Source organism: Lithobates pipiens, unplaced genomic scaffold, assembly GCF_037356315.1.
Source record: "Lithobates pipiens isolate NorthernLeopardFrog02 unplaced genomic scaffold, aLitPip1_a1.2 Scaffold_18, whole genome shotgun sequence".
NCBI lineage: Eukaryota > Metazoa > Chordata > Amphibia > Anura > Ranidae > Lithobates > Lithobates pipiens.
The window spans coordinates 20,430,376-20,450,797 of NW_027507758.1; the positions used below are offsets into that span (position 1 = coordinate 20,430,376).

Consider the following 20,422-nt stretch of genomic DNA (forward strand, 5'->3'; position numbering starts at 1 on the left):
GCATGATCGGAGTATGTCCAATCGGAGCATTTTGTCGGAAAATATTTCCGGCAAGTTGGAAAAGTTGGTCCGTCGGATATTCAGACGGAAACAGTCCGCTGCAGACCCCACACAGTCGGAATATCCGACAAAACGCTCCGATAGGAAACATTCCGACGGAATCTCCGACCGTGTGTACAAGGGCTAAGTGGGAGGAAATCCCTGCAGATTAGGGGGAATCCCATAGGGCTCCCCAGGTCACCAGAACTAGTGTCTCCATTGGAAGATTTTCCCTCAATTAATTTTCTGGGGACAATCCAAAATGTGGAATTTTCTTTTGCTTTCAATGATAATGGTAAACATGACAAATAGAGAGGGAGAATCTACCTAACGGGGGACACAGACAGCAATAAAACCTGACAGGGGTTCTAATCCCTTGCCACTCTATCCAAAACAAAAATAAATATGTTGTCTTTGGTTATATTTTAATACATTTCTTTTCAATATTTTTTATGGCGTTTCCAACAAAATACAAGAAAGAATAAGTGCAAATGTAGAATTGGCCTGCAAGGCCTAGAATAACATTTGATCAAAAACAAAGTGTAAAAATGTGAACTTTAGGCTGCATTCGTGATTTATCTTTCTAGCACACAACACATTTAGGTTTTCCAGAGGATCTAAAAAACAATCCTAGACTTTCTCTATGTATTTACAAGGCGTTTGTGGGATGAAATGGGTATGATCAAGGTCCAACCACCCCAGCAAGGTACATCCATGCCACCCCAATAGGCTCACACTATGGACTAGGAGAACCTACCAGGAGTAGCTTGTAACCGACGTTGCACCACCTCCTTCATTCCTCATCCAGAATCCAGGGGCCGGTGCACTGGGGCCAGGATAATTACAAACAGATGACCGAGGAAAGAAGAAGCTACAACACAAATCCCCATCCAACAGGAACCATTGAATGTACAGTGGTGTGAAAAAGTGTTTGCCCCCTTCCTCATTTCCTGTTCCTTTGCCTGTTTGTCACACTTAAGTGTTTCGGAACATCAAACCAATTTAAACAATAGTCAAGGACAACACAAGTAAACACAAAATGCAATTTGTAAATGAAGGTGTTTATTATTTTTTTTTTTTTTTACTATTAATCTTTATTAAATTTTCACATTATACAGACCACATTTTAAAATTACATTGCCAGGATTCAAATACATCTTCCTTCCATTCCGGAGTCTGAGTTTTAAAGTTCTAGGAAGGGACGGGGGATATGAAAATACATCCATACATCACATATAATTAACAGACAAGAAAAAAAAACAATATCTAGACCATACCATAACCCCCCTTATCCTTCCTCAACTATTTTTGCACTTCCTACTTTTTTCCTACTAATATAACCCCTCCCCTCCCTCCCACCCTTTCTATCAACACCACCCCCCCCTCCCCTCCCCTCCTATATATATATTTGTGCTTTTATTCTACGGTGTATCATAAATGTATTATGATGATTCCCATACCTTTTAATGTACACTACCCTACTCCTTCCCATTACCCGTCCCCCCTCCCCCTCCCTTCTTCCCTTTCCTGTCATGGTTTAAACTGGGGTATGCATCTCTTCTATCCACTCTCGCCAGTTCCTATTAAACTCTTTTAGGTTATTTCGTTTTGCATATACTGCTCTCTCCTTACATAGATATTCATTTACCGCACTTATCCAATCCTCTACTGTGGGGGCTAGCTTTGATTGCCATCTCCTAGCTATCATCCTTCTGGCTTGAAATAAACATCTTAGGATTACTGTTGTTACTCCTTTTCTCTCTACTTCCTCCTTTCTATAACCTAAGATACACACTATGGGATTTAATTCTATTGCCGTCCCAAAGGCCCTACTTATTATCTTTACCACTCCTTCCCAGTATCTAAATAATTTGGGACATTTCCAGAGCATGTGCATTAAATTCCCTGACCCCCCACACCTGGGGCAACAGTCATCTGTTCTCTTACCAAATTTGAATAATTTCTGGGGAGTATAGTATGCTCTATTAATTAGCATCAAGTGGGAAATCCTCTGAGGAGGAGAGACCGAGACCTTTGGGCATGCCGCTAGGATATTTTTCCATTGTACTCGAGTTATATTACCTAAGTCTTGCTCCCATTTCTCCTTCTCGACCCTCCCTTTCCTCTCACTGTTAATCTGTTCACCCAACTGGGCATAGAATTTAGATATTAATCCTTTTGTTGGTCCTGCTTGTGCTACTGGGTATAACAAGGGCAGTTCTTCCCATGTTAATAACAAGTTTCCAAACTGGGTCTTTAAAGCATGTCTCACTTGTATATAGGCATAAAATGAGTTTTGTGATATCTTAAATTCTTTTTGCAGCTGATCGAAAGATTTAATACCCCTGCCGCCATATAAATGGCTAATCCTTACAATGCCACATTTTTCCCATTCTACAATTTTTCCAACCCGCCATATTTCCTGTAGCTTCTTATTGTTCCAGAGAGGCGTATACTTTGTTATTTCACTATATCCCATTTTTTTTTTAACTATATCCCATAGTTTTAACATCATTTTTACTGTAGGGCATCTACACTGGAATGAGTCCGCTTCCAAGGTCTCAATCAGCGTGCTATGTGGGGAGCCTGTTAATACTAATCTCCCATTTGGGGTTCCTCCGTTCATCTCATCAATCCCCCCTAGCTGTTGTAATTGGGACGCCCAAAAATAGCACTCCGGATAAGGGACCGCGAATCCTCCTTCCTCTCCCGGTAGCTGGAGCATCCGCAATCTCAATCTGGCCTGCCCTCCCCTCCATATTAACTCCCTAAACAACATCTCGATTTTATTAAACCAACTTTTGTTAATCCATATTGGGGCATTATGTAATATATACAAAAGTTGGGGCATCCATATCATTTTTATCAGATTGCATCTGCCAGCCACCGAGAGAGGCATTCGTTTCCATATAGCAATTTTTTGTTTAAACTTAGTCAATAATGGGACTAAGTTATGACTTATATATTGCTTAGGATCCCTTGATAAGGTAACTCCCAAATATTTCAACTTATCCACTATTGGCATTTGGGGGGTTCCCAGGGCCGTTTGCTGACCGATTGGGTCCAAAGGAAGACATTCCGATTTTTCCCAATTTATCTCCAGCCCTGTGAAGCCTCCAAACCTTTGCACCAGTCCCACTGCCCTTGGTAATGAGTACCTCACATCCCCCAAAAACAATAGGATATCGTCTGCATAAAGTGAGATTTTTTCCTCTCCAGTTTTTCTTACGAAACCGACTATCTCCCGGTTTGCTCTAATTGCACATGCCAAGGGCTCTATGGCCAATGCAAAGAGCAGGGGTAATAATGGGCACCCCTGCCTCGTCCCTCTCCCCAGCTCTATTTTCCCGGATAACTCATTATTAATTTTTAGTCTTGCACTAGGTTTGTCATATAGCATCCTAATCCATCCTATGAAGGAAGGACCCAGGCCAAATTTCTCCAAAACTTTCCATATATATCCCCATTCTATGCTATCAAATGCTTTCCTTACATCCAATGCCACTACTGCACCCGGAGTATCGTTATCCATTGGGACCTGCAAATTCAAAAAGGCTCTTCTAATATTTATACTCGTTGATCTGTTGGCTATAAACCCTGTTTGGTCCATATGGACTAATCTTGCTATAACTCGATTAAGCCTAATCGCTAATACCTTGGCCAGTATCTTTGTATCGGTACACAGGAGAGAAATTGGCCTATACGCTGCAACATCTAAGGCGTCCTTCCCTTCTTTGTACAACAGGGTTATAACCGCCTCCATCATTGATGGAGGCAGTTTACCCTCCCCATCTGCTCCTCTTAACATCTCCAGGAGTTCAGGAATCAGTATCTCGCCAAAATTTTTATAGACTTCAATCGGTAGTCCATCCGGACCAGGCGATTTCTGGTTTGGCATACTCGCAACTGCTTCCTGAAGTTCTTTCAAAGTTATTGGGGCTTCCAGTTCCTCTCTTTCTTCTTGTTTCAAACATGGTACCTCTAATTGACCTAAAAATGTTTCCATTTGCTCATCCATCCCCACTTTCTGTGCAGTATATAGGTTTTTATAATATCCTTCAAATGCTTGGCATATACTCCCAGTTTCTGTTGTGACCTTTCCCTCAACTATCCTAATCGCCGAAATTGAGGAAGGACCCGAGTTATTCTTCACCAGTTGTGCCAACATTTTTCCCACGCTTTCCCCTTCAACAAAGGAGGCTTGGCGTTGGAACATATGTTGAATCTCTGCTTTCTTCAGAGTTAATAGCCTAAGTTCTTCTTGTTTATCTAGCCAGATTTTTTCTTTGCCCTGAGTGGGATCGCTAATAAAATCTCTTTCAGCCTCTATCACTTCTCTCCCTATTTGTACCTCCTGTTCCCTAGACTTTCTATTTATTTTTGCTATTGATTGGATCAAAAGACCCCTCAGGAAAGCTTTCAGAGTGTCCCACAGGATCCCTGATGTTACTGTACCCCGATTAGTTTTTAGAAATTCTTTTAATTCCCACTGAATTCTCTCAGGGCGTTCTTCTGTCTCTTTTTTAATCAGTTCTAACCATAGCGGGTTCACTTTCCACAACCTCTGTACCTTACGTTCTCTCATTTTTAATACTGCTGTCACTGGGGAATGATCTGAAATCCCCCTGGGCTGATATTCAATCTTTTCCACCATTTGTAAGGCCAGGTCATTCCCCAGTATCATATCAATCCTGGATAACGTAGTATGCGTGGCCGAGTAACAACTATACTGCCGGGCTCCCGGGTTCCCAGTTCTCCATAAATCCCGTAGCCCTACTTCTTCCAGATACTGTCCCAACCTCCCCTGCCAAGCTGGTTCCGCCAGTGTTTTTTCTGGGAATCTATCGACTTTAATATCCAATACCGTGTTGAAATCCCCTACTATTATTGTAGGAACACCATCTATCCCTACTAAAAATTCCTGTAATTTAAAAAGCACTTCCATTTTAAATGGTGGAGGGATGTAGATATTTGCCAGCATACATTCTCTATTTTCAATTAGGCAATGTAAGAAAATGTATCTGCCCTTTTCATCCAGGCTGACCCGTTTACATACAAAATTCACCCCCGTTTTTACCAAGACACTCACCCCTCTACTATATGTCGAATAAACAGAATGATATTGAAATTGATATTTTCTACTCTGCAACCGGTATATTGTATCTCTATTTAAATGGGTCTCCTGCAGGCAAAGCAGCTCTACTCCACATCCCTCCAACAAGGATAGCACAGCTTTTTGTTTCAGCTGCGTCCCCAGTCCCCTCACATTCCAGGAGCCTATCTTAATTTTACCGTCCTGCATAGCCATAAACAAATAAAGAGGAGAGAGGAAAAAAAAGAAAAACCTAAGGCAGGAAAGAGAGAGAGCGAGATAACCAGTCTACTGAGGACACTATTGAGAACCATTTTTCTCCCAGTACCCACCAACTCCCCCCTAACTTCTTTTATTACCTTATACCACGCTCCCCAAATATTACTCCCTTGTGTAATAACAAATCTATTAGGCATCACCATTAACTCATATAGTATGTGTCTTTGGATATAAATTATACTATATAATTGTTTATTACCATTTTCCCCCTTGTGACCCATATATTTTCCTTGTTTTTTACCACCCCAAGTTTTACCACCCCCCAGTTTGTGTGCTTTTGTGATTTGAGTTATTTCCTGTACTCCATTTATTAGTGCATACATGTTTTTTTTCCCCTTCAGCCTCCCCCCTATTTTCCCTACTACACCCATTCCCTCTCCCCCCTTTCTACCTCCCTCCCCCCCTTCCCCCACCTTCCTAGGTGTTACCCTAGGGGCTATTAGTGACCTTATACCACTCTCTTCACAACCTATTTGCCACCCACACCTAGTACACTCGCCGTGTGTTACCTCCCTCCCGGCCCCCCTCCCATACAGACACAAACAACACAAACAAACAAACAACAAAAAAAAAAAAAAAAAAAAAAAAAAAAAGACCCACACATACTTCATCCCCCCTTCTCTTTCTATCTTCCTATCCCACTCAGTACTAGAAACCCCAACGACTACAACTTTTCTTTATTTTCTTCTATCCATTTTTCCACTTCCATTGGGGAACAGAAAACCTGAGTATGCCCTAGTGCATTAATCCGTAGCTTTGCAGGATAAAGAAGAGCATACGGCACCCTGAGCTTCTGTAACCTGCGTTTCACCTGGAGGAACTCTACCCTTTTTCTCTGAAGTTCTGGGGAAAAATCAGAATATAATGAAATTCTAACACCCTTATACAGTACATTCCCCATTTCCCTTGCCTTCCGTAATAACACCACTTTATCTTTATAATTAAGTAATTTCATTAATAATGGCCTGGGACGGCCCCCCTCCAATGGTGCTCTAAAGGGTACCCTATGCGCCCTCTCTATTGAGAACGCTGTTGAAAAAGCATCCCTCCCAAACAGTTCAACCAGAAGATGCTCCATAAATTCAGCAGGGTTTACACCCTCACTTTTTTCCGGAAGCCCCACTACTCGCACATTGTCCCTCCGGAGCCTATTTTCCATTTCGTCCATTCTTGTTCTATATCCGCTGAACTGCTCCTTCAGGTTTTCTACTTCTTTAATTAGGAAGGTTGTATCATCTTCTAATCTACTAGTCCTTATCTCAAGTTCTGTCGTCCTTTCCACCACTTTCTGTAGGTCCTGCCTTACCACCAGTAAATCCTCCTTCACTCCCTTCATTTGGTTACAGAGTTCTTTCAGTGAGATGTTGCATGCATTTACGGCCAATAGCACGTCCTTTATAGTTGGCTCTTTTTCTAACGGGGGAGAGTCGCCTGCTGTCGTTTCTATATACTGTTCCCCTGCGTCCGCATTTTTATTTACTGAGGATTTTGCCACTGCTCCAACCTGTGTGTTAATATTAATGTTTGACTGTCCCATACTTTTCCTTTCGGTCATTACACCTTGCTGCCCCTTTGACTGTCCTTTTTTTGGAGGGGTCTGAGATGACTGTACCGGGTTATGAGCATACTGTTCTAACTTAGCTGCTGTGGCGGACTGTTGCGAGCTTTTTTCCCCCCTTTCTTTTGCAGAGCGCAGATGTTGCATCTTACTTTCCCTTTCTCACCTCTTACTTCAGAACAGTCAGAACAGAACAGTCCTGGTTATAGCGTGTTTTAAGAGGATTTTGACCCGACCGCACACCACACAATAATCACTGAATGCAGTAGTAGCCGTGTTCCAATGTTCATTTCAAGTATCACAGACACTTCCTATCACTTCCTATCACATTAACTCAGGTACCGTTTAGCCTGTTAATAATTAGCACAAACACCATCCCTCAGTTGAAAAATTAATGATGCACTGAGCTAGCCTTATAGTCAATCCACAGGCCACAGATTCAGATATTCCTGGAAACTGCTTACAAAAATGTTCGGGTTTTTTTTTTTTCTTTTCCAGGAGGTATTCCTTTACGTATATTACCCAGGCTAATAGATTAGTCTAGCAGACACATACACAAGGCGAAGGGATCCGGGCATCCAGACATCCAGAGGAGACAAACTGACAGGAGAATGTAAATGTTTCTTACCCCCTTCGGTGCCCTCCTGATTAAGTATTACCAGTCCACAGGCATCACAGGCATCATTGTGTCCCAGCTTTCTCCACCAGATCACCACCTACAATGTCCCTCAGACTGCCGGTTTCTTCCTCCCCTCAATCCCGCCGCTTACCTCCTTCCTCCTGTTGCGGCTTGCCGGGGAGCGGGGGAACCTTCGGTGGTTTGATGTAAGCGGTGTCTTCTCGGTAGATGGTTCGGCGTTGGTCGGAGGTACTCGTGAGCTCGTACTTCACTTCGGCCGTCGGGACACGGAACCCGGAAGTCAGCGGGGATCCCCGAGAGCTTGGCACGATAAGGTAGTGTCACGCCGTCGCTCCTCCTCCCGTCCAGTGTCCAGCTATGCTGCTCAACTCCAGCCCTCCTTGCACTGCACCCGGCCGTAACTTTAAGCGCTCCACGCTTTCGCCATGGGGGCTTGGGAGGGAGATACACACGGCGTCTTCCTCACACACTCACTCACTCCGCTCCACCCATCCGGCCACGCCCCCAAGGTGTTTATTATTAAAGGTGAAAAAAAATCCAAACCATCATGGCCCTGTGTGAAAAAGTGATTGCACCCTAAACCTAATAACTGGTTGGGCCACCCTTAGCAGCAACAACTGCAACAAAGCGTTTGCGATAACGTGCAATGAGGCTTTTACAGCGTCCTGGAGGAATTTTGGCCCACTCATCTTTGCAGAATTGTCCTAATTCAGTTACATTAGAGGGTTTTTGAGCATGAACGGCCTTTTTAAGGTCATACCACAACATCTCAATAGGATTCAGGTCAGGACTTTGGCTAGGCCACTCCAAAGTCTTCATTTTGTTTTTCTTCAGCCATTCGGTGGTGGACTTGCTGGTGTGTTTAGGATCATTGTCCTGCTGCAGAACCCAAGTTCGTTTCAGCTTGAGTACACGAACAGATGGTCGGACATTCTCCTTCAGGATCTCTTGGTAGACAGCAGAATTCATAGTTCCTTTTATCACGGCAAGTCTTCCAGGTCCTGAAGCAGCAAAACAGCCCCAGACCATCACACTACCACCACCATATTTTACTGTTGGTATAATGTTCTTTTTATGAAATGCAGTGTTCCTTCTACGCCAGATATACTTGGACACACACCTTCCAAAGAGTTCCACTTTTGTCTCATCGGTCCACAGAATGTTGTCCCAAAAGTCTTGGGGATCATCAAGATGTGTTGTGGAGAATTTGAGACGAGCTTTGATGTTCTTTTTGCTCAGCAGTGGTTTTCTCCTTGGAACTCTGCCATGCAGGCCATTTTTGCCCAGTCTTTTCCTGATGGTGGAGGCATGAACGCTGACCTTAACTGAGGCAAGTGAGGCCTGCAGTTCCTTGGACGTTGTTGTGGGGTCTTTTGTGACCTCTTGGATGAGTCGTCGCTGCGCTCTTGGGGTAATTTTGGGCGGCCGGCCACTCCTGGGAAGGTTCACCACTGTTCCATGTCTTCGCCATTTGTGGATAATGGCTCTCACTGTGGTTCGCTGGATTCCCAAAGCTTTGGAAATGGCTTTATAACCCTTTCCAGACTGATAGATCTCAATTACTTTCTTTGTCAATTGTTCCTGAATTTCTTTGGGTCTCGGCATGATGTGTAGCTTTTAAGGATCTTCTGGTGGACCTTACTGTGTCAAGCAGCTCCTATTTAAGTGATGCCTTGATTGTGAACAGGTGTGGCAATAATCAGGCCTGGGTGTGGCTAGAGAAATTGAACTCAGGTGTGGACAACCACAGTTATAGTATGTTTTAACAAGGGGGGCAATCACTTTTTCACACAGGGCCATGATGGTTTGGATTTTTTTTCACCTTTAATAATAAACACCTTCATTTACAAATTGCATTTTGTGTTTACTTGTGTTGTCCTTGACTATTGTTTAAATTGGTTTGATGTTCCGAAACACTTAAGTGTGACAAACATGCAAAGGAACAGGAAATGAGGAAGGGGGCAAACACTTTTTCGCACCACTGTATGTCCAAAGAAAATTCAATTCGAATCCAATATGTCACCAACTGGTCGCTATATAGCCCTGAGGGATAAGTATAAAAAAAAACAAAAAAAAAAACAAAATGAGAATGTTATGAGAAGAAGAAAAGAGAGGAAAGAGACAATGGAAAGACCTCCAAAGAGGAAAGTGGAGAGGGCATTACTTCCTGGAGAATCCATCTAGGGGGATGTACGACCCGGGAATAGAGAAACCTTATTATACAGTGCCCAAGGTTCCCAAACTTCTTCAAACCGCTGAACTTTATCTAGAAGCCTAGCTACAATTTGTCTCTAGCACATGATCCAGGAGATTTCAGCTTTGTTGCTAGAATTGAGAACGTGGTTTTAGCTTCCAGAAACATAAAAAAAAAGATCAGGATCTGCGTATGTTTTGGGGTTTTGTTTACCCTGGGGCTCAAGAGGGCCAATGAGGGGTCTACAGGCACTGACATGCCCATTACTTTCCGTAATATTTGAAAGAACTTATTCCAATAACTTCTAATATGGGGGCATGTCCACCAAATATGGTACATAGAACCCACATTATTTCACCCTCCTTAGCACAGGGGGGAACCATCCGGGTAGATCCTGGCCAATCTGACAGGTACCATCTAGTGAAGATTTTGATACTTGCTTCAATTAGAGAGATATTCATGATACCTTTATAGGAACGTCAGAATGATTGGAACCACTTTTCGGGATCTAGATGGATTTCCAAATCAGACTCCCAGGCTCGGGCGTACGAGGGAATATCCACGTTGTCTGCCAGAGAGGAATATATGATGGAGATGCCTCCCCTCTGATGCATAATGTTGGAGCATCATTGTTCATAGATTGTAGGTTTTGGGGGTTCAGGTTTGTCTGACTAACTTGCGTGTAAGAAATGTGTAATGTGGCAGAGCCTAAATTTCTCAGTGTTCGGCATTTCCAGTTTACTAATACAGTATCTCAAAGAGATAGCACCAACTGAGGTAAAAAAAAGTGGCCTATTCTGAATAGTCCCTTATTCAGCCACCAACGAATTGCAAGGATATTCCTATGGGGGGGGGGGGGGGGGGGTAAAAGTCAGGTTGTGAAATATATGGGAATGGGGCCTTATATTAGATATCATGAAGCCTGTTTATGAAGTGCATCACATAGCACTAGAGAGTGGGAAAGAGTAGGTGACAAAACAGTGAGTCTCTTTTTAGGGGGCCTCAACAAGAGATAATTAATCGTGTGGCAGGGGACTGCCTGTCTTTCTATAGAGACCCAATCAGGTTTGGGGCCCCTGGAATATACTATAGAGAATTGGGCCAGTGGCGCTGGCTGGTAATGCCACCACAAGTTGGGGAGTCCCATACCACCCTGATTTTTCAGGCAAAATAAAACTTCTTTAGCACACCGATGACCCTCCCCTCCCCCCAGACAAAGTTGATGATTTCATATTGAACTTTGGAGAGAGGTAATTTCTTGATAGGTATGGGGAGGGAGCGAAATAGGTATAATAAACATGGTAGTAATGTCATCTTAATAACATTAATCCTACCCAACCAGGATAAACCACATTTTAAGTCCTCTTCTAATTTTCAAAACAAGGGAGGGTAATTGGCTGTGTACAGTTTGCCTATACTGTTAGAAAATTTGATTCCTAAATATGGAATTATATCAGTTGCCAAGGAAAATGGAAAAAGTTGTTTTAGCTTATCCACTAATCTAGGGGGAACTGATACTTTTAAAGCAACTGATTTGGACACATTGACTTTAAGGCATGAGATGGAACCAAAATCTTGAAGTAGCTGAAATATATTGGGGGTTGATATCAGTGGTGAGGTCATGAAAAGCAGCATGTCGCCTTGCGAACAGCGCACATTTATTCTCCTTAGGACCACAAAATACTCCTTTAATGTCGGGGTGAGATCTAATGGCTATAGCTAGGGTTTCAATATCGATTGCAAATATTATGGGGGATAGGGAGCAACCTTGCCTAGTCCCTTTTTTTTTATGTGAAAAGCGTAGTGGGCCATCAAGCGAATTTGAGCACTAGGATTAGTGTACAGAGAATGAATAATTCTTAAGAATTTAGGACCAAAACCCCACCTTTCTAGCATTTCCAAAAGGTATGACCAGGAAACGGAGTCTAAAGCCGCGTACACACGGGGCGGACTGTCTGGCCAACTAAGTCCGTCAGACAATCCGACAGACAGTCCGTCCTACTTTCGAATGAACGGACTTGACCACACACGATGAACAGACAGTCCGCTGAAAGCTTGCGCGATGACGTGTACAGCACGTACGACGGGACTAGAAATACGACGTCCAATACACTGCAATGCAACCTTTCGCCGTGTAAATCCTTTCTGAGCATGCGCCATACTTAGTCCGTCGAACTAGCCTACTCACGAGCGGACTGTCCGCTGAAACCAAAGTTGGACGGACTGTATTACGGAAATTACGAAAGACTTAGTCCGCCAGACTGTCCGCTGAAAAAGTCCGCTGAAGCCCACACACGAGCGGACTGTCCGCTGAAATGTGTTTCAGCGGACTAAGTTGGACAGACAGTCCGCCCGTGTGTACGCGGCCTAAGGCTTTCTGTAGAATTGATAACAGAAAGCCTTCTTGCGGGGCCCCTCCATCCCAATGGGATTGCAGTAGAGAAATTACATAAATGGCTCTCCTAATTTGGTCTGGACCCTGTCTCCCAAGGATAAAACCCAACTGGTCTTTGAGGATATATCCTGGAATAAAGCTTGATAGTCCCATTGCAAGAATTTTCGTCACAATCTTGAGATCATTGTTAATAAGGGAAATTGGACGATAGTTACTGACATCACTCACATCTTTCCCCGGTTTGAGGATGATCGAGACAAAGACTGAGTTTAAATCATTCCCCAGGGGAGCGTCATCCTGGAGGAAATTAAAGAACCGCGCCGGGTCCAAGAAAATAGAGGGAAAACCACATATGCATAGACGTGGACGAAACAGCAAATTACTAAAATCTATGTATCTACATACATTTTAGTAATCTGCTGTTTTGTCCACGTCTATGTGATTTTCCCTCTATTTTCTTGGACCCGGCATTTTATTGCCCGCCCCAGTGTTTCCCTGGTATCGGCCCAGTTAACAACTACTCCCCTTTGTTTTCTTTGCAGGGGTCTCTCAGGGGAGGTTTATACAGGATTTCTTTTGCCTTGGGCAACAATAAGAGACTAAGCAACCCGAATTACAAACGACACGTTACTGATTTACTATTTCCCCTTTTCACCTTGGGAAGCCTTGGATACTGGCAAGACACGCAGTCCATCCAATATTGTTCGTTGCTTTTAATTCAAATTGTGAGATACATTCAATTGTTACTATACTTGGTCATGTAAGTACAAATTGAAATTTATCTTTTTTGACCCTCTGTGTTCCATCATTTGCGTGTTTTAATACTTTGTTATCTGCTCTTTAATAGAATTATATCCTATGTCATACTTATACCCCTGAAGAAGGAGACTATTTTCAGCTCCGAAACGCGTAGGGTGATCGCTTGTATAGTTGATTTTGTATAGTAATGCGTTTTGCTACTGTTACAAACTCTTAAGATATGTATCAATTCTATATTTTTATCTGATTTTATACTTATTCAATAAAGAAAGTTAATTGTTTTCGATTTGTAATTTTTGATTGTACGTGCAAGTAAAGTCCACCACTAGGGGTCTTTTTGATGTAGTTTCATTATCGGATGTGGCACAACTACCATACACAGTCTTGCCGAATTACATTGTTCTTTAGAAATTTCTTATACATACCAAAAAACCATCAAACCCTGGGGAGGAGGCTGGTTTCAGTGACTTAAGTGGAAGTAAGCCCTCCTAGAATTTTCAGCCAAGGAAGTTGCCATCTTGGCCTCTGCTTAATCTTCAACTGCCACGATGCTGCACATGTGTACAGTTATGACACCAACCATTGGCTGATTTGACCGTTTGGTTGAGAGCGCACAACCAATGTAACAGTTGGCATTTCCAGCATGCCAGGAATGTCACTGGTTTTAAAACTATTAAATCGATGGGTTTACTTCCACTTTAATGACCTCCAGGACCTCCTCTGATGAGAAGGGTTTGTCAAGAAATTCTTTCTGCTTATGTGATAATTTTGGGAGGGGGATGTCTCGGAGGAAAGTCTCCAATTTACTAGGATTGGGGGACGGGCAGTCATTATATAACCTTGAGTAGAACTCTTGGAAAGTTTCCATGATCCGAATGAGTCAGATCACCTGTTGCGGTGCGGATTTTGGGGAAGGAAAGGGTATATGGTTTGGGACTAAGTTTTGCTGCTACCGGTAATTTAGAGCCAATCTTATCTTTTTGTGAGTAGAATTTTGCGCCTGTCCATCTTTATTGTTTTTTTTCCTCTGCTGTGGTCAGGGCTAGATTAAGTTGTACTCGAGCCGCATCTAGCCGGGACAGACTGAAAGGAGTAGGGTTGCTTTTGTGGCGTTTGCTTACCAAGAGGAATTCCTCTGTCAGCTTCTGAATTTCAGCACCGCGCTCGCGTTTCAACTGTGAGGAAATCTGGATGATTTTCCCTCTCATCACTGCCTCATGAGCTGCCCACAGTGTCCCTGGTGAAACGGTATTATTGTCATTCTCTGTGAAATACTCTCTCAGGGCTTTTTCTAAAATTGTACAATGAACAGAGTTGCTCAGGAGGGCCTCATTAAGATGCCATTTAAATGGACCCTTTACCCCTAAGGGGCGTCAGAGAATTATTTGAGAGTGATCTGATAGGGAGGTGTCTCGTATTTTGGAGGTGGTCGCCAATGGAATAGCTGCAGATTGTAGAAAGATGTGGTCTCTCCTGGTGGTATGGGTGCAATGTGGAACAGAGAAATGTTTATAATCTTTAACATGTGGATTCATTTCCCTCCATATATCTACCAAGCCAACTGAGTTCTTCAGCATCGCTATTTTTAAGCTCTGTCTGGGGGGCGTTTGAATTTTGGGGTCGCCCTATTTGACTTGTCTAAGGAGGGGTCGAATGGTAAGTTTGAATCTCTTCCTAGGATTACAGGGCCTTTAAAATAAGGCTTCAAAGTGCGTGTCATGGATTCAAAAAACCTTCCTTGACCCTTATTAGGTGTATAGAATGATAAAATGTGTAGGTCACCTCAATCTATCGTGCCAACAACCAGAAAATAATGACCTTTGGGATCTCTAAGAACCTCTGAGGGGAATAAATTAAAGGGGAGGGCCACCCTGAAAAACAAAAAAATGTTAAAAATTACAAAAAATCTAAAAAAAAAAAAAATGAAAAAACATTTTTTTTTTTACTTACCAGAAATGCCTGTTGCTAGGCACTTTCTCCTAATCTTCCTCTTCCTCCTCCGCGGAGATCTTCTGTCTTCTGTATTCGTCGCGGCGTCTTCTGGGTAATGAGTCGCGCTGTGTTCTGGGAACTGTGTGTTCCAGAACACAGCGCGTCCCATTCAGAAAGCGCTGCGGGACTCGCGCATGCGCAGTAGCTGCGGGACTCGCGCATGCGCAGTAGGAAACGGGCAGTGAAGCCATAAGGCTCCGCTGCCTGTTTCCCTTACAAGGGATGGCGGCGCCGGGACCCGAGAGCCGAGGGACGGGTCGGCCTCGGGCGGCCGACATCGCGGGCGCCCTGGACAGGTGAGTGTGTTTATTAAGTCAGCAGCTGCAGTGTTTGCAGCTGCTGACTTTTTTTTTTTTATTTTTTTTTTTTTTTATAACTGGCCCTCCACTTTAAGTTGTTTGGAGAAACAGATTGCTTCTCATTTTGTTTTATTCTCCGCAATTGCTAGGAAGAATTGTGGGTAGCGCTTAAGGATGAATGAGGGACTATATGAAACAGGGAAGTGCGTCTCTTATAAGAGAATTACATCTGTCTTTAAGGTGTGTAGCGCCCTAGGGTTTAGTCAGGGTGCTCCTCGCTAAGTTCCTTGTCAGGAGTAGCTACTGTAGTTAATTGCTAGGGATCCTTTGATTTCTCCTTAAATTTGGCCTGGTTGTACTTTTCTCTTCTACCACTAGGTAGCCGGGCACTTGGAGGTATTAGATTGAGAAGGACAACTCAAGGTCAGGTTATGGGTATATGGGGTATTTTTTTGAATCCCTTGGCCTGCTGGGAGAGCCTATATATTTGGGGGAGGTCAGGTGATTCAGGTTCTTGTGTGCCACCCATACTGCCATCTGGGTGGACGTGTGTCGTAAGCCCCAGGCTGCAAGGTCGTAGGTTGGGTCTATCCTGGTGGCATCAGGCTGCCAGGCTGTGTGAGGGTCTTTCCAGAGGTAGGAGGGCAGCGCAGGGTAGGGACTGCGGCATGCGGTCCGGCCGGGGGTGACAGTTCTGCCAGCCGGAGAGCCTGTCCTGGTCGGAGGTGGAGGGGAAGCTGTTGCCACAAAAGGGACCAATCGCCTTTACCAGGAACCACAGTGAGTAACTGAAGCAAGTACCGAAGCGGTATTCTTACCGAACGGCATGGTGGAGAATCGGGAAACCTCAGGCGGTGATCAAGTCAGGGACCCAACCAGTGGAGGTGATGCTTGAAGAGCAGTCTTGTGTGCCAAGCTAGGGACCAAGCCGGTCAGCAGGGGTGAAGCTTGAAGGTATCCGAAGTGTCAAGCAAAGGACCCAACTGGGAAGCGTGGGTGACGCTTGAGGCAGATACCACCGCAAAAGTTTTGAGGAGCTTCAGGGATTCAGAGTAGCAAATCCAGGGCTCGAGTGCTGCGGGAACGCATGGGAACGGCGTTCCCGTACTATTTCCACAGCGGGAACGCCGTTCCCATTAGCTGTCTGAGGGCTGAGGCTATGCAGCGCGTAGTCCGCGCCTCTCCTCAGCCGCCGAGTGACTGGTTGCTAGGCAGGAGCCGCTCCGCATCTAGCAACCGGTCACATGACTTCGGCCGTGCACGTGGGCACGCACTGGCATGAGTCAGTGTGACACACGCTGCGCGCCTGCTTGGTTCCGGAGTTCCGGACTGTCCCCCCCGCTCCCCTCTACCCAGTGCCTCCTGGGGCCACAGCCGCTGCACGTTTCCAGTTTACTTCTCCGGCTCCCCCGAGAACAGAAGGGAAGAGAATACCAGGAGGTCAGTCACTGGTGTGTAAGTTGCATTCTGCAATACCCTGCCAATACTCATCAATACTCTGCAATACCCTGCCAATGCTCATCAATACTCTGCAATACCCTATCAGTATCAATACTCTGCAATACCCTGCCAATACTCTGCAATACCCTATCAATACTCTGCAATACCCTATCAATACTCTGCAATACCCTATCAGTATCAATACTCTGCAATACCCTGCCAATACTCTGCAATACCCTGCCAATACTCTGCAATACCCTATCAATACTCTGCAATACCCTATCAATACTCTGCAATACCCCGCCAATACTCTGCAATACATACCCTGCCAATACTCTGCAATACCCTGCCAATACTCTGCAATACCCTGCCAATACTCTGCAGTACCCTATCAATACACTGCAATACTCTGCCAATACTCTGCAATACCCTGCCAATACTCTGCAATACCCTGCCAATACATACCCTGCCAATACTCTGCAATACCCTGCCAATACTCTGCAATACCCTGCCAATACTCTGCAATACCCTGCCAATACATACCCTGCCAATACTCTGCAATACCCTGCCAATACTCTTCAATACTCTGCCAATACTCTTCAATACTCTGCCAATACTCTGCAATACCCTGCCAATACTCTGCAATACCCTGCCAATACTCTGCAATACCCCATCAATACTCTGCAATACCCTGCCAATACTCTGCAATACCCTATCAATACTCTGCAATACCCTGCCAATACTCTGCAATACCCTATCAATACTCTGCAATACCCTGCCAATACTCTGCAATACCCTGCCAATACTCTGCAATACCCTGTCAATACTCTGCAATACCCTGCCAATACTCTGCACTACCCTATCAATACTCTGCAATACCCCGCCAATGCTCTGCAATACATACCCTGCCAATACTCTGCAATACCCTGCCAATACTCTGCAATACCCTATCAATACTCTGCAATACCCTGCCAATACTCTGCAATACATACCCTATCAATACTCTGCAATACCCTGCCAATACTCTGCAATAAATACCCTATCAATACTCTGCAATACCCTGCCAATACTCTGCAATACATACCCTGCCAATACTCTGCAATACCCTGCCAATACTCTGCAATACCCTATCAATACTCTGCAATACCCTGCCAATACATACCCTGCCAATACTCTGCAATACCCTGCCAATACTCTTCAATACCCTGCCAATACTCTTCAATACTCTGCCAATACTCTGCAATACCCTGCCAATACTCTGCAATACCCTGCCAATACTCTGCAATACCCTGCCAATACTCTGCAATACCCTATCAATACTCTGCAATACCCTGCCAATACTCTGCAATACCCTGCCAATACTCTGCAATACCCTATCAATACTCTGCAATACCCTGCCAATACTCTGCAATACATACCCTATCAATACTCTGCAATACCCTGCCAATACTCTGCAATACATACCCTATCAATACTCTGCAATACCCTTTCAATACTCTGCAATACCCTGCCAATACTCTGCAATACATACCCTGCCAATACTCTGCAATACCCTGCCAATACTCTGCAATACCCTATCAATACTCTGCAATATCCTGCCAATACATACCCTGCCAATACTCTGCAATACCCTGCCAATAGTCTGCAATACCCTGCCAATACTCTGCAATACCCTATCAATACTCTACAATACATACCCTATCAATACTCTGCAATACCCTGCCAATACATACCCTGCCAATACTCTGCAATACCCTATCAATACTCTGCAATACCCTGCCAATACATACCCTGCCAATACTCTGCAATACCCTGCCAATACTCTGCAATACCCTGCCAATAGTCTGCAATACCCTGCCAATACTCTGCAATACCCTATCAATACTCTACAATACATACCCTATCAATACTCTGCAATACCCTGCCAATACTCTGCAATACATACCCTGCCAATACTCTGCAATACCCTATCAATACTCTGCAATACCCTGCCAATACATACCCTGCCAATACTCTACAATACTCTGCCAATACTCTACAATACATACCCTGTCAATACTCTGCAATAACCTATCAATACACTGCAATACTGTGCCAATACTCTGCAATACCCTGCCAATACTCTGCAATACCCTATCAATACTCTGCAATACCCTGCCAATACATACCCTGCCAATACTCTGCAATACCCTGCCAATACTCTGCAATACTCTGCAATACCCTGCCAATACTCTGCAATACTCTGCCAATACTCTTCAATACATACCCTGCCAACACTCTGCAATACCCTATCAATACTCTGCAAAACCCTGCCAATACTCTTCAATACTCTGCCAATACTTATTCCTGTTTGTGGGATATTTTCTAATGGGCTGTGTAACAGAATGTGGAACAGGGTGTATTTGTGGTAGAAATTCCCTGCGAGGGAAAGATCATCACCCATTGTGTTGAATGTTTTGTTTGCCGTGTTATTTTGTTTTTGTAAACTGGCACTTTACAATAAATGTTGTACTGTATTTTCTGTGAAGTATATATGCATATGAGCGTACCTTTTTGTTTATTTTTTTTTATTTTTTGGTGGGGGAATGGATCTTGGGTGGGAGTTCCCACACTTTTTTTCCCAGGACTTGACCCCTGAGCAAATCAGAAGGTCCAGTGAGAGACCAGGAGCTCAAGAGGGCTGAAGAACTACAAGGAGAAGTTGTAGTACAGATGAGAGAACTGTTACTTTGAGTTAGGAACTGTTTAAGCACTGTTACCATAGGAGACAGCAATCCTGCATGTGCAGAAGTGGCACCTTGCTGGGGCCTTTCCCTGTATGGCTGTCCTTCTGCTTAAGTCTCGGAGTCTGCCAATTGAAATTGCAACTGCTTAAGGGTGTCCTGGCCCTAACCCTCTTTTCCTCTTAGCCCAGTCTCTGCAAATGTGATAGGAGTAGGGCCTCAACGGCCACCCCCACGCTGCCCCTGACCACCAGCGAGTGACCCCATGAAGAAAAAAATAACATGGGGTCACGTGCCATAGGCAAGCGATGAGAAAGAAGCCATGAGGGCCCAACAAAAAAAAATGTTAGGTATGTATCTGTCAGGGCTGGGTTCAGCTGTCGGCTAATTGCCAGCTCCCATCTCTCTCCACAGTTACCCAGCTGTTGATGATCCTGCTCGTCAGTCCTGCCTACTTAAGCCGTCCAGTCCAGAGGAGTTCTGCCTTCACCTTGGTCACATCACAAGAAACTATCTCCTGCGTTCCTGTTTAAAGACTGGCTTTGCTGACATCCCTTCAGGCTACAGATCCTGCTTGCTGTTCCACTACTTTGATCCCTGACTCCTGGCTTGGCTGATGATCCATTCTGGTTACTGAACTTTGGCTATGTGTTGACTAGGTTTGTTCTTTTTATGTTTATTAAACAAGTGTGAATAAAATGTACTTCTGTCTCAGTCTGATTTCATGGTTTCTGAAAACATCCCAGAGTCTGAAGTACCTCATTCCCTAGAAGAAGACCCCAGGCAACACCATTATGACACATTTTAGTTCTTATAAGGCTATATAGTCAAGTGAAAATTTGCTGAATGGTAGAGAGAGGTCCAGTTCTTGTCGATTAACTAGGGGAATTACAAGTTAAAGGCACAGTTAATCAATGAGAAATGGTGGACCCATGTAAATTCCTATTCCCAGGAGGTGTCCCCATTGGAATTTGGGAGACCAATTGAAAGATAACAAAAGGACTAACTGATG

General features: G+C 44.1%; 1 long non-coding RNA gene across 1 annotated transcript in view; it reads left to right on the forward strand.

Annotated features, from left to right (window-relative positions):
- The window catches only part of LOC143990026 (uncharacterized), a 50,426-nt gene extending 30,313 nt beyond the window's left edge, over nt 1-20,113 (forward strand). Inside the window, exon 2 of the long non-coding RNA XR_013277112.1 lies at nt 19,825-20,113. This is a non-coding gene — a long non-coding RNA (uncharacterized LOC143990026). The remainder of the gene's footprint in view (nt 1-19,824) is intronic.
- The last annotated feature ends 309 nt before the right edge of the window (nt 20,114-20,422 follow it).